This window comes from Rhamphochromis sp. 'chilingali' (genome assembly GCF_963969265.1).
Source record: "Rhamphochromis sp. 'chilingali' genome assembly, chromosome: 1".
In the NCBI taxonomy this organism is placed as follows: domain Eukaryota; kingdom Metazoa; phylum Chordata; class Actinopteri; order Cichliformes; family Cichlidae; genus Rhamphochromis; species Rhamphochromis sp. 'chilingali'.
This window is the reverse complement of record NC_137929.1, coordinates 68850328-68864074: the sequence shown is the minus strand read 5'-3', so window position 1 is coordinate 68864074 and position 13747 is coordinate 68850328.

Below are 13747 nucleotides of genomic sequence, written 5' to 3'. Positions count from 1 at the left end.
TTATAAGTGCATGTGTGCTCATTTGGAATAAAAGAAGCCACATTATAATGGTTGGATGCTGCTTTTTAATCATGTGTCATGTCATGATCACGTGTGCTATTCTCAAGCATGTGTTGTCTCATTGAGGAATGTATTTACTGATCTTTGGCTCTAAAACTGAAAAAAATCTACTATTAATCTAATAATTGCACACACATAGATTTAAAGATAAACCTTTTTCAGAGGTGTGGAGATGCCCGGCCCACACACATATTAGCTGGACTCAGCCCCCACACTGTAGAGCTGGCAGAGAAAAGCCCTGTGGTTTAAAGCTCCTTTCAGTGCCTCTGAGAGTTAATGTGATAGAAACAGTGAATCCTGGTCTGCTTTAATCCAGCTGTTTCACACTAAACATCAGCTTGGATGAAAATGGAAGTTACTGTGGAGCCTTATTGAGGGGAGGCTTATGAAATGTGAAGAAACATGTTGTGGTGGGCAGGTGAAGCCTCATTAAGCTTGGAGGCTTTACTTGTATTTACACCCAAAAACATTCAAAGCTTCGAGTCTTTGATCTTTGATCAACTCTGATTAATCAGTCATTTGGGGAATAATGTGGTACATTAGGAATGTTTATTGACAGAAGCAGGTGCAAGATTGATTTTTTTCACAGGTTTTTCATCCAAAATCATTTTGTCTCTCCTGTGGCAGCCTCAGTGGACTTCTCCTCTGGCTCAGCAGTCCAGCAGCTTTAGGAAATCTAATTTCACCTGGCACTGGTGATGCAGGAATAAACAGATATCTGCCAGTTTCCACACTGTTGGATTTGTTGGAAGTGTCTGATGTGCTGCCAAGTATTTGAGGGGGTCTACTGATCTTCCAAGTGTGGCTCTCTCATATACCTGTGACACAAAGAAAGATGAAGCATCAGCTCAAACAGAAAAGTAGGATATAAAAAGGGGACATTCTCAGTGGTCAGTCTGCCCAGCAGCATCAAACACAGCTGGACTCCATATTTATGGTCTGCACATGTACAACAACTACTTTTACATCTATTCAGTTCACAGTCATCTCCATGCTGCTCTTTGTAGACCAGTGGATTGTCAGTGTGTCCAACATGGATCTGATGTTTGGCTCCATGATTTCAGTCTGATTGGGTCATTCATAAAGTATTCTGTCCCAGCTGCTGGAGGACAACATCATCACTTTTCTGAAGAAAAAGCTGAAGAAGATCCAGAAGGTTCTTAGTCCAGATCACCCAGAATCCTTAGAGAGCCAGTGGGGAGATCATGGACCAAAGAGGAGCAGCAGAGAGGCAATTGTGAAGATCACACTAGACTTCCTGAGGAGAATGAAGCAGGAGGAGCTAGCTGACCATCAGCAGAACAGTAAGAGGATTTCTATATACAGTGGCTTGAAAAAGTATTCGGCCCTTTTGAACTTTCCCATATTTTGTCACATTACAGCCACAAACATGAATCAATTTTATTGGAATTCCGCCTGAAAGACCAATACAAAGTGGTGTACACGTGAGAAGTGGAATGGATATCATACATGATTCCAAAGTTTTTACAAATAAATAACTGCAAAGTGGGGTGTGTGTAATTATTCAGCCCCCTTTGGTCTGAGTGCAGTCAGTTGCCCATAGACATTGCCTGATGAGCACTAATAACTAAATAGAGTGCACCTGTGTGTAATCTAATGTCAGTACAAATACAGCTGCTCTGTGACGGCCTCAGAGGTTGTCTAAGAGAATATTGGGAGCAACAACACCACGAAGTCCAAAGAACACAGCAGACAGGTCAGGCATAAAGTTATTGAGAAATTTCAAGCAGGCTTAGGCTACAAAAAGATTTCCCAAGCCTTGAACATCCCACGGAGCACTGTTCAAGCGATCATTCAGAAATGGAAGGAGTATGGCACAACTGTAAACCTACCAAGACAAGGCCGTCCACCTAAACTCACAGGCCGAACAAGGAGAGCGCTGATCAGAAATGCAGCCAAGAGGCCCATGGTGACTCTGGACGAGCTGCAGAGATCTACAGCTCAGGTGGGGGAATCTGTCCATAGGACAACTATTAGTCGTGCACTGCACAAAGTTGGCCTTTATGGAAGAGTGGCAAGAAGAAAGCCATTGTTAACAGATAACCAGAAGAAGTCCCGTTTGCAGTTTGCCACAAGCCATGTGGGGGACACAGCAAACATGTGGAAGAAGGTGCTCTGGTCAGATGAGACCAACATGGAACTTTTTGGCCAAAATGCAAAATGTGTGCCGGAAAACTAACACTGCACATCACTCTGAACACACCATCCCCACTGTCAGATATGGTGGTGGCAGCATCATGCTCTGGGGGTGCTCCTCTTCAGCAGGGACAGGGAAGCTATATCATGTTTAACCTGAGTAGCAAAACACAGGGGTTTGAAAACAATGTGCCGGTAGTTTGCTGTTCTCGCCGGCTCTAGTGAGCTATCGAGCTGGTGGGTAAAAGACGTCTCTGAAAATGTCAGAGCAACTTTGTAAATATATGATGTGTTCATAAACCGAGCAGATATTTGAAGTTTACTAAATTCTCGCCTGAAAATATCTTAAAAGTTTATTTTGTGACCCAGAAAGTGAAATGAGAGTAATATTAAAACTAGTTTGCTACCGCCATTGTTGGAAGCTGGAATTGGCAGGGCTACGCTATGAATTCTGGGATATGGTAGGCTACGAAGGATACACCTGACCCATCCTTCAAATCTGGGGAAAAGTAGACGTAATTGGCCTACAAATGCGGCCTCAGGAGGATGGAGCCTATGAATTTGGACACCCCTAACATGTGTATGAGAGCCAGAGACTGTGCTGGTCTGACCCCCCTCCTCTTTTCAGGGTGGAGCCTGCTGGAGTCCGACGGTTGAGACCAGGTCTGAGGAAGTGTAAGTGTGATTTTAATGTGATTCATGAAAACAAAGCAGCACACATTCAGCCATCTTCAAACTGTCACATCACTCATTCACATCTCTGATGTCAGGAGTCATCATCAAAGTGTCAATCAATAAACAGATGATGGATCAATAACTGCAGCTGGATTGTGTTTGTTCTCTCCATCAGATTCCTGTCAACTCACAATCGACACAAACACAGTACACACAAACCTCCAACTGTCTGACAACAACAGGAAGGTGACACATGTGAAGGACGTTCAGTCATACCCTGATCATCCAGACAGATTTGATCATTATCATCAGCTGCTGTGTAGAAATGGTCTGACTGGTCGCTGTTACTGGGAGGTCGAGTGGAGAGGAGACGTTTATATATCATTGAGTTACAGAAGAACCAGAAGGAAAGGACGCAGTAGAGACTATGTGTTTGGGCACAATGATCAGTCCTGGAGTCTAGACTGCTCTGATGATGGTCCTCAGTGTGTCTGGCACAATAACGGACAAATTTCCATCTCCTCCTCCTCCTCCTCATCCTCCTCTGTCTCTAACAGAGCAGCAGTGTATATGGACTGTCCTGCTGGCACTCCTTCTACAGAGTCTCCTCTGACACTCTGATCCACCTCCACACCTTCAACACCGCATTCACTGAAACTCTTTATCCTGGATTTAGACTTTGGTCTCCTGGTGCCTCAGTGACTCTGTGCTGAGTTGAGTGTAAAGTGTCCTCTGGTTAGAGAAACACTCTGACTGTTGAACTGATAGTTTAGTCTGTACATGTCTGTCTCTTTCACTCAGAAACACATTGTCAGACTCATGGATTCAGTTAGTTGATTTTTTTAAACTGTTCTACATGTTGTTTTTCTGTCTTTTTCCACTCAAAGCTTCACAGTGAGTATCAGTATGTTGTATCTTTCTGAAGCCCAGTTCACAACCAGCTCCTCTGCATTTTCAACCAGTCTGAGTGCATTAAAATGAATCCAAACTTTCCACATGCTTTTACTGTTTCACTCATTGTTGAAAATGTTTCCGACATGTAAGATGAAAATGTTGGTGCAATAGTTTTTAATGGAGTTTGTTTGTTTTGTGATAACGCATGTGACTTGTCTAATGACTAGCAAAGTCTGCATTAAACATGTAAAACTAGTCTTGTCTTTGATAGTGTCATTTATCTCTGTCATGTCTTTTGAAAATTACCAGTGTGTTGTGCTGGTGCTCTATTAGAGACCCCAACAGAGCCACCAGATGTCCTTACTGTAGTGTAGTGAAGTAGATTTTGGGGTAGGATTTTACGTGATGTCTGCAAATGCAGCACTAACATCCACACCTTCCCAGCTGATAATTAGTGGCCTTATAAGAAACAGCTGCGCTTCACTACTACACAAAGGCATTTGGCAGTCTTTTTCCATCCAAGCTGAGTGCGTTAGGCAACTAAGCACTGCAGATCTCCTCAGGAAAGATGCTCATTTTAGTATTGCCCTTTAGATAGTGGTAAATGGGATGGCATATATTAGGGTGGACCTTGACGACTGTTTCCCTCTTTTGTTACAGGATTATGCCATACTGCTGCTGTCTTGTTTTATTCCGTTCTGTAGTGATGGTGAGATGAAGCCTCGTGATGAACTGAAGCTTTCCACCCAATTGGTCGACTCGTGGTTCGAAGCATTGTGATGATTCATTTGCTCTACTGCGCCATCAAGTGGACAATTCAAGTGAAGCGGGCTCTGTGATTATAATGATGTGTAAACCTCTAAACTGAATAAATAAATTGTTTTCATGGTTATTTATCCCGAATATTGTCTCAGTGTGTGTGATACAAAAGAGAAAGTGGAAACTATCAGGAAAGAGTTTTGGTATGATTGTGTAACTGTTAGCCTCAGACAGTCAGTCAATAGTATAATTCAGATCATAGATCTGTACATTTGCATATTTTTATAACTATAAAAAGAAAGCTGACACTTTCGAGACTTTATCTAATGTGTAAGCATCACAGCAGATGCCGTAAACGTAGCTGAGCGGCTAAAACAGAAAAACGATTATAAAAAAAGTAATCAGCAGTAGATCAAAAACAAAAGAAAACCATTAATCAACAAATGAACATTACCTGATGCTGCTGAATTAAAGCAGAGCAAATTACAGAGGTTTTATTAGAGACACACCTTAGCGTTTTGCAATTTTGCATAATGTTAAAAAGTTTAAATTTGTTTAGTAGCTTACTGAACGGCAGAAATTAGGTTTTCTTTTCGGAAGTATTTAAAAGGAAAAAAACAGCGGCTGACAGCGCTGTAAACAATGGTAGTCGTATGCGTAACAAACAAGCGAATAATGCAGAAAACAGATTTTTAGACGGGAAACTGTTCTGGAAGTATACTGCGTGTGTGTGTGTGTGTGTGAGAGAGAGAGAGAGAAAGCTGTGCATGAAGTGTGATTTTATCCTGGTGAAAGCAAAACAGCAAAAGTCAGAGGAAATTCATGACGATGTTTATGTGAAGCGTAGTTCGGATCTTCTTTTGCTGCTGGTTCAGTCAATATTGTTTGAAGAGAAATTGTCAAGGGAAAATTGTATTTAGTAGTCAGTATAATCTTTTAGTGATATAAGTTTGCATATGGTAGAATACTGCATGTAGTTATTTGTATTAGGAAATATTCAACCATGTATACTTAGAGGCATATAATTAATTGTGTGTGATCTTTAACAGGCTGCAAAGGCTTGGTGTGTATTCCACACTAGGATGCACACCCACATCCTGGGAGCACGAGAAAGGTCGTACTTTCTCTTATTGTTTTATGGTAGGATTAACGTAGCTACGTTTGTTTTAGTCTAAGTGCTCTTTGTTTAGATGAACTGCAGGACTTCCTCACCGTGTTATCTAGGGTGAACCATCTAGGGTGAGGGGGAGGCTACCCTCTTCCTGACCAAGGATGTTTGACCCTTTGATCAGCAGTAACACACACACACACACACACACACACACACACACACACACACACACACACACACACACACACACACACACACATACATACGCTCAATGGAGTATAAAATAAAGACCAGGGGCAAAGCTCAGCGCGAGTCTCTGAGACTGCCCTTGCTAGCAAGAACTTCTGTGTGTTTCTCTTCTCTGAGTCAGTGAGCTTTCGGCTTTTCCGACCGTGTCCGTACTGTCTGGTGAGAAAGCCGACATCTCACTGATTCTGATCCGTCAGCGGGTCCATGCTTTGTGTTTACATCTTTATGCAGAATCATGTACCTGCTCTCATTTACTGTTTTAGCTGTTTGGTGGTTGTTGAAATGTAGTAATATTTATATTAAGAATCGATTCAGCATTTTAATGAATCGATATCACGTTATCCAAGCTAGAATCGATTTTAATCGATAATCAAATCCTGCTCCTAGTAACTGTGTAATCATGTACATCTGGATAATGACACAAACTAGTGTTTGGCGCTTCACTTTTTAATAAACTAAAATCAGACAGTTGCCAATTGACCAGACAGAAATCAGATTATAGAATCTGTAGTGTTGTTTATTTATATTATGGCGCTTATCATTTGTGATATTTATTACTGTGTGCATACTTTATTAGGAGAGATGAAATTAAAAAAAAAAATCTCTTCCTTGCTGGTTCCATCGAAGAAGAAATGCTCAAGTAACTATGTAACACGTACGTAATCCAATTCCACAACACAGTGTGATGGAAAATCAGCTGCGTTTTGCTGCCCATTTTATTTCGAATCTGGTGCGAACCGGTGAACCGGTCCCTGAATCAGTCACGTGGTACGGACTGCCCGCGAGGCCTCGAGGGTCACTGCATACGTAATCAAAGCGAGCCTCGATACGCGCTTCACAAAAACGTCCCCGAGATGATGGGGAGAGAAAGATGGCGGAATAAGCGGTTGTACAATCTGCGGGTCTGATTAAGAAACGTGATTTTGATGTCCTGTAAAATACTTTACTGACAAACTGTTACTCCAAAGGAAGTAGAACGCAAGCGAAACCCCCTGGAAGTTACTTTGACAGACCTTCAGGCAGACACAAAGATAAACTTAGAGTGATAAAAATGGCTAACCCCAAGCTAACAGGTAGCCTCTCCGACCATGATTACAACCTTGCTGCTATGCGGGAAGCATGTGAGGATGAAGATATAGAAGAGATGGAACTTCAGAAAGAGATCGGAAGACCCATAGGTGACCACACTCCGTTACCAAGTCCCAATCCCAAAAAATGAAAAGCAAAATAACTGAGAAGCAGGTGAGCATCGAGAATGTATATGAAGTTTTACTTGGCTTCACAAAGAGATGCGAGGAAAGGTTTGATTCGCTTGAAAAGAAGTTGGAAGCCTTCGAACAACGCATTGAAGTAAATACACAGGCGACCCAAAAAAACAGAGAGGAAATTGACAAGCTGACGACGAAGGTGGAGTCGCTGATGAAGGAAAACAAAGAATTAAAGGAGAGCTGTCGGGAGAGTGCACGTTACCGCAGAAGATGGGACCTCAGAATTTTGGGTCTGACAGAGAAGGACAACGAGAATACACGTGAAACAGTGATCGGCATTCTAACAAGAGTGGTTCCTGTATCAGTGGAAAAACTGCAGCTCATGGTTGATACAGTACACCGACTGGGGAAGAAAGACAATGCAGTGAGCAACAAGGTGCCAAGACCAATCATCATACAGTTCAGCATGAGGACGGCAAGGGATGAAGTATGGAGGAAATCCAAAGAGGCCAGGGTCTGCAAAGAACTGAACATAAAATTTAAAGAAGACTTCTCCAAAGAAGACCGTGAAGCTCGGATCAAGCTGTGGCCCAAGGTGCAGGAAGCTCGAAACAACGGCAAAAGAGCATTCCTAAAGGAGGGTTATGCAATAATAGACGGTAAAAGGATCGATCTGTGAGATGCACTTGAAGAAGTCACTACAAGTTAACCATAAAATGTGGGTATGTATGTGTGTATATATATGTTTATATATACATATCTGTTAAAAATACACAAATAAAAAATAGGAGAGGGTCAAAAAGCAAAGTCGTAGTTAAATGTGAGCTATACAGAGCTAAAATTGCCGCATATATAAAGGGGTAGTACTGTGATAGGGTCGGAGTACTGTTATGATTACATAGGTAGGACACTAGGCTTATTCCTGCTTCAAGCACTTTTTTTTCTTCTAGTAAGTGCCAAGGAAGCCGTTACTGTTCTTGTTTTGTATTTTGTTCTTGCGTTTTTTGTTTTTGTTTTTTCTTTATCTTATAGATGTCTGTTCTATTAAGTTCCTTAAATGTTCGAGGCTTAAAAAACAATGTCAAACGTAAGGCCATGTTTTTATTGTGCAAGGAAATTAAGGCAAACATTTTGTTTTTACAAGAAACACATTCTGGTAAGGAAGAGGAAACATTTTGGAAACATCAATGGGGAGATAGTATTCTTTATTCACATGGTACTACTCACTCAGCAGGAGTTATGATCTTATTCAACAAATTTGCAGGGAGAGTTATTGATCATAAAAGCGACGGAATGGGGCATTGGATCATGGTGTTGGTAGAAGTCTGTGAACAGAAAATTATTCTTATTAACGTGTATGGATACAATAACAGGTCGCTAAATAGAAATATGATGTCTAACTTAAGTAAATTAATTGCAAAGTGGAGTACTACATATGGTTCTACCCAGGTGATAACTGGAGGCGATTTTAACCTGGCTCCTAACTCATGGCTTGACAGACAACCACAAAGAGGAAATCAACCAGAACACGATAGCATTATTTGTGACTTTTGTACGACAACCAATATGATCGATTATTGGAGGATGACAAACCCAAATACGAAGAAATATACTTGGTTTAGTCCATCAAATAAAAACGTATGTTCAAGATTAGATTATTGGCTTGTCTCCCAAACAGTATCATCATATGTTACGAAATGTGAGACCCAGTCAACCCCACTTACTGATCATTGTCTGATAAGTCTCTTATTATCTCTACGTAAACAACAAAGATCTGACAACATATGGAAATTTAACAATAGTTTATTACAAAACGAAGACTTCTGTAAACAAGTTAAAGAACTTAAATCAGAAATTAACAATATGAGCATGACTAATGTCAGTAAATGGGAATGGTTTAAATATAATGTGAAACAATTAGCTATAGAAACGGGAAAGAAAGTGTCTGCCCTACGCGTATGTGAACAGAAAAATCTAATTGAACAAATTCATTTATTATGTGGTAAACCCTGTATGACTGCGGAAGAGTCAGAACGCTTACAATCTTTACAAAATAAGCTAGATGAGGTGTACTTGATTAAAGCTAAAGGAGCATATGTAAGGTCTAGAGCCAAGTGGATTGAACATGGAGAAAAAAATTCATCTTATTTCTATAGTCTAGAAAAGCGTAGACAAACAAAGAAAAAAATAACTAAATTGAGTAAGGATGGCACTATAATTGAGGAACCAAACAAAATAAGTGAGGAAATTAACATGTTCTATAGTAATCTGTATAAATCAAGAACTGAAAAAGAAAATGCAGATATCTTTTTTGATATGATTAAAGATCAGGTTAAAAAATTGGAAGAGGATGATAAAACATGGGTAGAAGAAGATTTGAAAATATCCGAATTAGATACAGCTCTAAAACAAATGAAAAATGGAAAATCGCCTGGAATTGATGGTTTAACGATTGAATTTTATAAAACCTTTTGGCAAGACATTAAAGATTTGTTATTTAATGGCTTTTTGGATTGTTTAAAAAATGAAGAACTATCCCCAACAATGAAAACAGGATTAATAACCTTATTACCCAAACCAAACAAAGATTTACAAATGCTAGACAATTGGAGACCCATAACACTTTTATGTAACGACTACAAATTATTAGCCTTAGTATATGCAAATAGGCTTAAAAGCGTCTTAACCAAATTGATTGATGAGTGCCAATCAGCGTTTATTAAAGGAAGGCAGATTCATAATAACATAAGATTAATATTAGATATGATTGACTATCGATCCTTTATTAATTCAGAAAGTTTAATACTATTTATTGACTTTTTTAAAGCATTTGATTCAATAGACCATAATTTTTTATTTAGATCTTTAGAACTTTTTGGATTTGGAAACAAATTTTGCAAAGTGATCAAACTGTTCTACAAGCAAATTTATAGTTATGTTTCGCTCAATCCAGGCATAACATCTAGGATAGACATATTCTGTGGAATTCGACAGGGTTGCCCAATTTCTCCAAAATTATTTATTCTTTGCACTCAATTAATGGCTTACCTCATTGTGAACCATTCAGACATCGAAGGAATAAACATTTTTGATATTGAACTGAAAATAAGTCAGTTTGCAGATGACACAGTAATATTTTTAAAGGATAAATCAATACTCGAGAAAGCATTGAATGTCATTTCAATTTTTTCTAAAGCTTCAGGCTTGTGTCTGAACCTAAAGAAGTGTGAACTTTTGCCACTTTATGATTGTTTGGAAAATAGCATGAGGACGATTCCAGTGAAAAATGAAGTTAAGTATCTAGGCATCTATTTAGACAAAGACATCAACACTAGAGAATCAAAAAACCTAAAAGACAAAATTGATGGCATGTCCAAAACACTAAATCATTGGTTGACGAGAGATATTACAATTTTTGGACGCAATCTATTATCCAAATCAGAGGGCGTATCAAAGATGGTTTATCCAGCATACTCACTATACATTACCCCGAAAAGCATTAAAAAGATTAACTCTATAATCTATCAATTCATTTGGCGCAATAAAACACATTACATTAAAAAATCACAACTTGTCAAAGATTACGCTAAAGGTGGTATAAAGTCAACTGATTTTCAATCAATGGTTGGAGTATTTAAAATAAACTGGATAAAAGCCTTCCTCTTGAAACCTGACTCCATATGGTTCCATATCCCAAAAAATATTTTCAAAAAGGTGGGAGGGTTGGATTTTCTCCTGAAATGTGATTTTGATATATTGAAGTTGCCTGTGAAACTGTCAGAATATCATAAGCAGGTCTTGTCTTATTGGAAGATGGTGTTTGCCCATAACTTTTCACCACATTGCTCCACCTTGTGGAATAACAGAACAATTACAATTAATAAGAAGTCATTGTTTATTAAAGAGTGGTTTGAAAAAAACATAATCTTTATAACAGACTTACTTGATGAAAGGGGTCAGTTTCTCTCAGTGGGTGTTTTTAATGCTAAGTTTAACATTCAGTGTTCCCTTAGAGAATATGACAAGGTTTGTAAGGCAATCCCCTTACCTCTGTTGAGTTTGATTCAAGGTTATTTGTATTACTCTAAGGCACAAATTAGTCTACCTTCTTTACATCTAAACCAGATTCCTTTGACGGATAAAAACTGTAATAATAAAACCATGAACAAGATATTTAAAAACAAATTATTTCACGACTTTAACAGTAACACAAAACTAAAAGGGAGTAATGTTAAAATAACGAACAAATATACGCACTTTTTAAAATGGCCTATCCCCCCCAAAGTCAAAGAAATGCAATTTAAAATAATTAATGGATATTACCCAGCAGCTGAAATGCTTAAAAAAAGGTTTGGGTTTGAGGTAGAGCCATGTGGATTTTGTTCACAAAATGCGGAAAGTATTGATCATTTGTTTTTTTCCTGCTCAGTAACAACTGACTTTTGGCAAGATCTAGTAGACTGGTTGAGTATAAGAATAGATGGGATGACCCCACTGACTCTAACACAAGTTTTATATAATAATGGTGATCCATCTAAGGAACTGTCCATGCTACACAAGGTGGTGATAATTATGGGCAAATACCACATACACAAATGCAAATGGCAAAGTAAAAGACCTTCCCTAACTGTATTGAAAATTGAATTAAAATCTTTTTTGTCATCTTTAGAATTACTGAGGGATTCATGTAAAGAGGCTGCTTTGATATGCGACAATGGGACTCAATCTCTATCCTTTTAATGATTGTTTTTTGGTGTACTAAGTAAGCCACATGTATGTTAAAGTGTTCGCAGAAAGGAAACTGTTATATGTCATAAAAATGGCCTTCATATATTTATGTATATGTATATATGTGGTTTTTTTTTTCTTTTGTTTTTTTTTGTTTTGGTTTTTTTTTGTTTGTTTTGTTTTTTTTCGTTTGATTTCTTATTCAACCTTTTCAAGATGTTGTTGCACAAATGTTGTCTCCCAACGAGAGATTGTAATATGTGCATAAATTTAATTAAAGTATTAAAAAAAAAAAAAAAAACAAACCGTCCCCGAGATTACCCGTGTCACTACCCGATCCGTACCGGAAACCCGATCGGTACCCCGCATGCGCGAAAGGTGTCTACTTCCGGTCGAAGCATTTTACGATAGTTACAGGTCAGAGTATCTGTTAAAATGTTAAGAATAACAAGTATCTCTTAACATGTTTCCGCTAATGAAACATTTAATATAATGTAGACAAAAAAAAAAAAAAAAAAAGATAGTGACGGATCGGGACTCCCGATCCTTACTGCGCATGTGCAAAGTCAGACCGTACAAATCGGTTCTACCCGATCCGTACCGCGCATGTGCAGGGGTTTTCTTCTTCTTCTGTTCCTTTAATGGCAGTGTACTCCCCAGTGTACGAGGATACCGCCACCTGCTGACTGAGCGAATGAACCCTATTGTAAACTGAATTAGCGTCATTACAAACGTGTGTTAAATTTGATTTAGTGATAATCGAGTGTGTTTATGCTTGTCTGTGTGGAGAGGATTGTTGGAAAAGTGATGATAATGTCCGCTATTACTGTCAATTGCCAGTAAACACTTCATCTGGCTGCTGAATCTTCACGTGACATATTATAAAGTCTGTATTATTAACTCTGTCATTAGGCACCATTCTTCTTATTTTACGGCGCTGTTGTTCAATCGGGGAACGCTTTCTGTTGAGGAGAAAAGCAAAAATTTGTTGCGGATACAGATTATTCATTGTTTAAATGTCCTGGTAGTCGAAAAGGAGGCAGAGCTGCTGAGAAATGCTAGGAGCTAACTGGGCGCTAACCGTATCATTCAAATATATTGAATGTCGCAATGTTGGCAAAGAGCGGAAGTGACGTAAGATTTGCGCATGCGGGGTACCGATCGGGTTTCCGGTACGGATCGGGTAGTGACAACCCGACACACAATTCGATGCTTCGAGACACAGGACACATCACTACCATTCTGTCCTGTTTTGTTTTATTCTGTCTTGTTGTTGCCTGTTATCTTACAACCGTTTATGGACTGGCCTCGACTGACTCCTGGTTTTATGGGTTTTTTTTACTCTGAATTGTTTTATACATTTTAAACATGCTTTTATGAAGAACTGTAACTTAGGGTGTATTTGTTTTATTTATCTCTTTTAATATTTTTTTTACTGGTTTATGCTTTGTTTTATTGCTTTAGTGAAAGGTTCTGCTTTTTCCTTTAATTTGTCACAGAGTGTCAGAGAAGCCGAGGCTCTCTGTCAGTCGTTTGAAGGAGACAGTCCCAGATGTGACTAAACCAGGTGTGGGCCACTCCAGGCCTCAATGTCCTGTGTCCTGCAGGTTTTAGCTGTGTCCTTGATCCAACACAGCTGATTTAAATGGTTAAATTACCTCCTCAACATGTCTTGACCTTCTCCAGAGGCCTGGTAATGAGCTAATCATTTTATTCAGGTGTGTTGACCCAAGGTGAGATATAAAACTTGCAGGATACCAGCTCTCGAGGCCTAGAGTTTCACACTCCTGCTGTTGTGTGTAAAATGTGATGCCAATGAGACGTTTGAAGTGAGCAGGGAAACTGGAACAGATTCTGCAGTGTCACAAACAGCTCACAGCCAATGAGCTCTGCGCTTTATATCCTC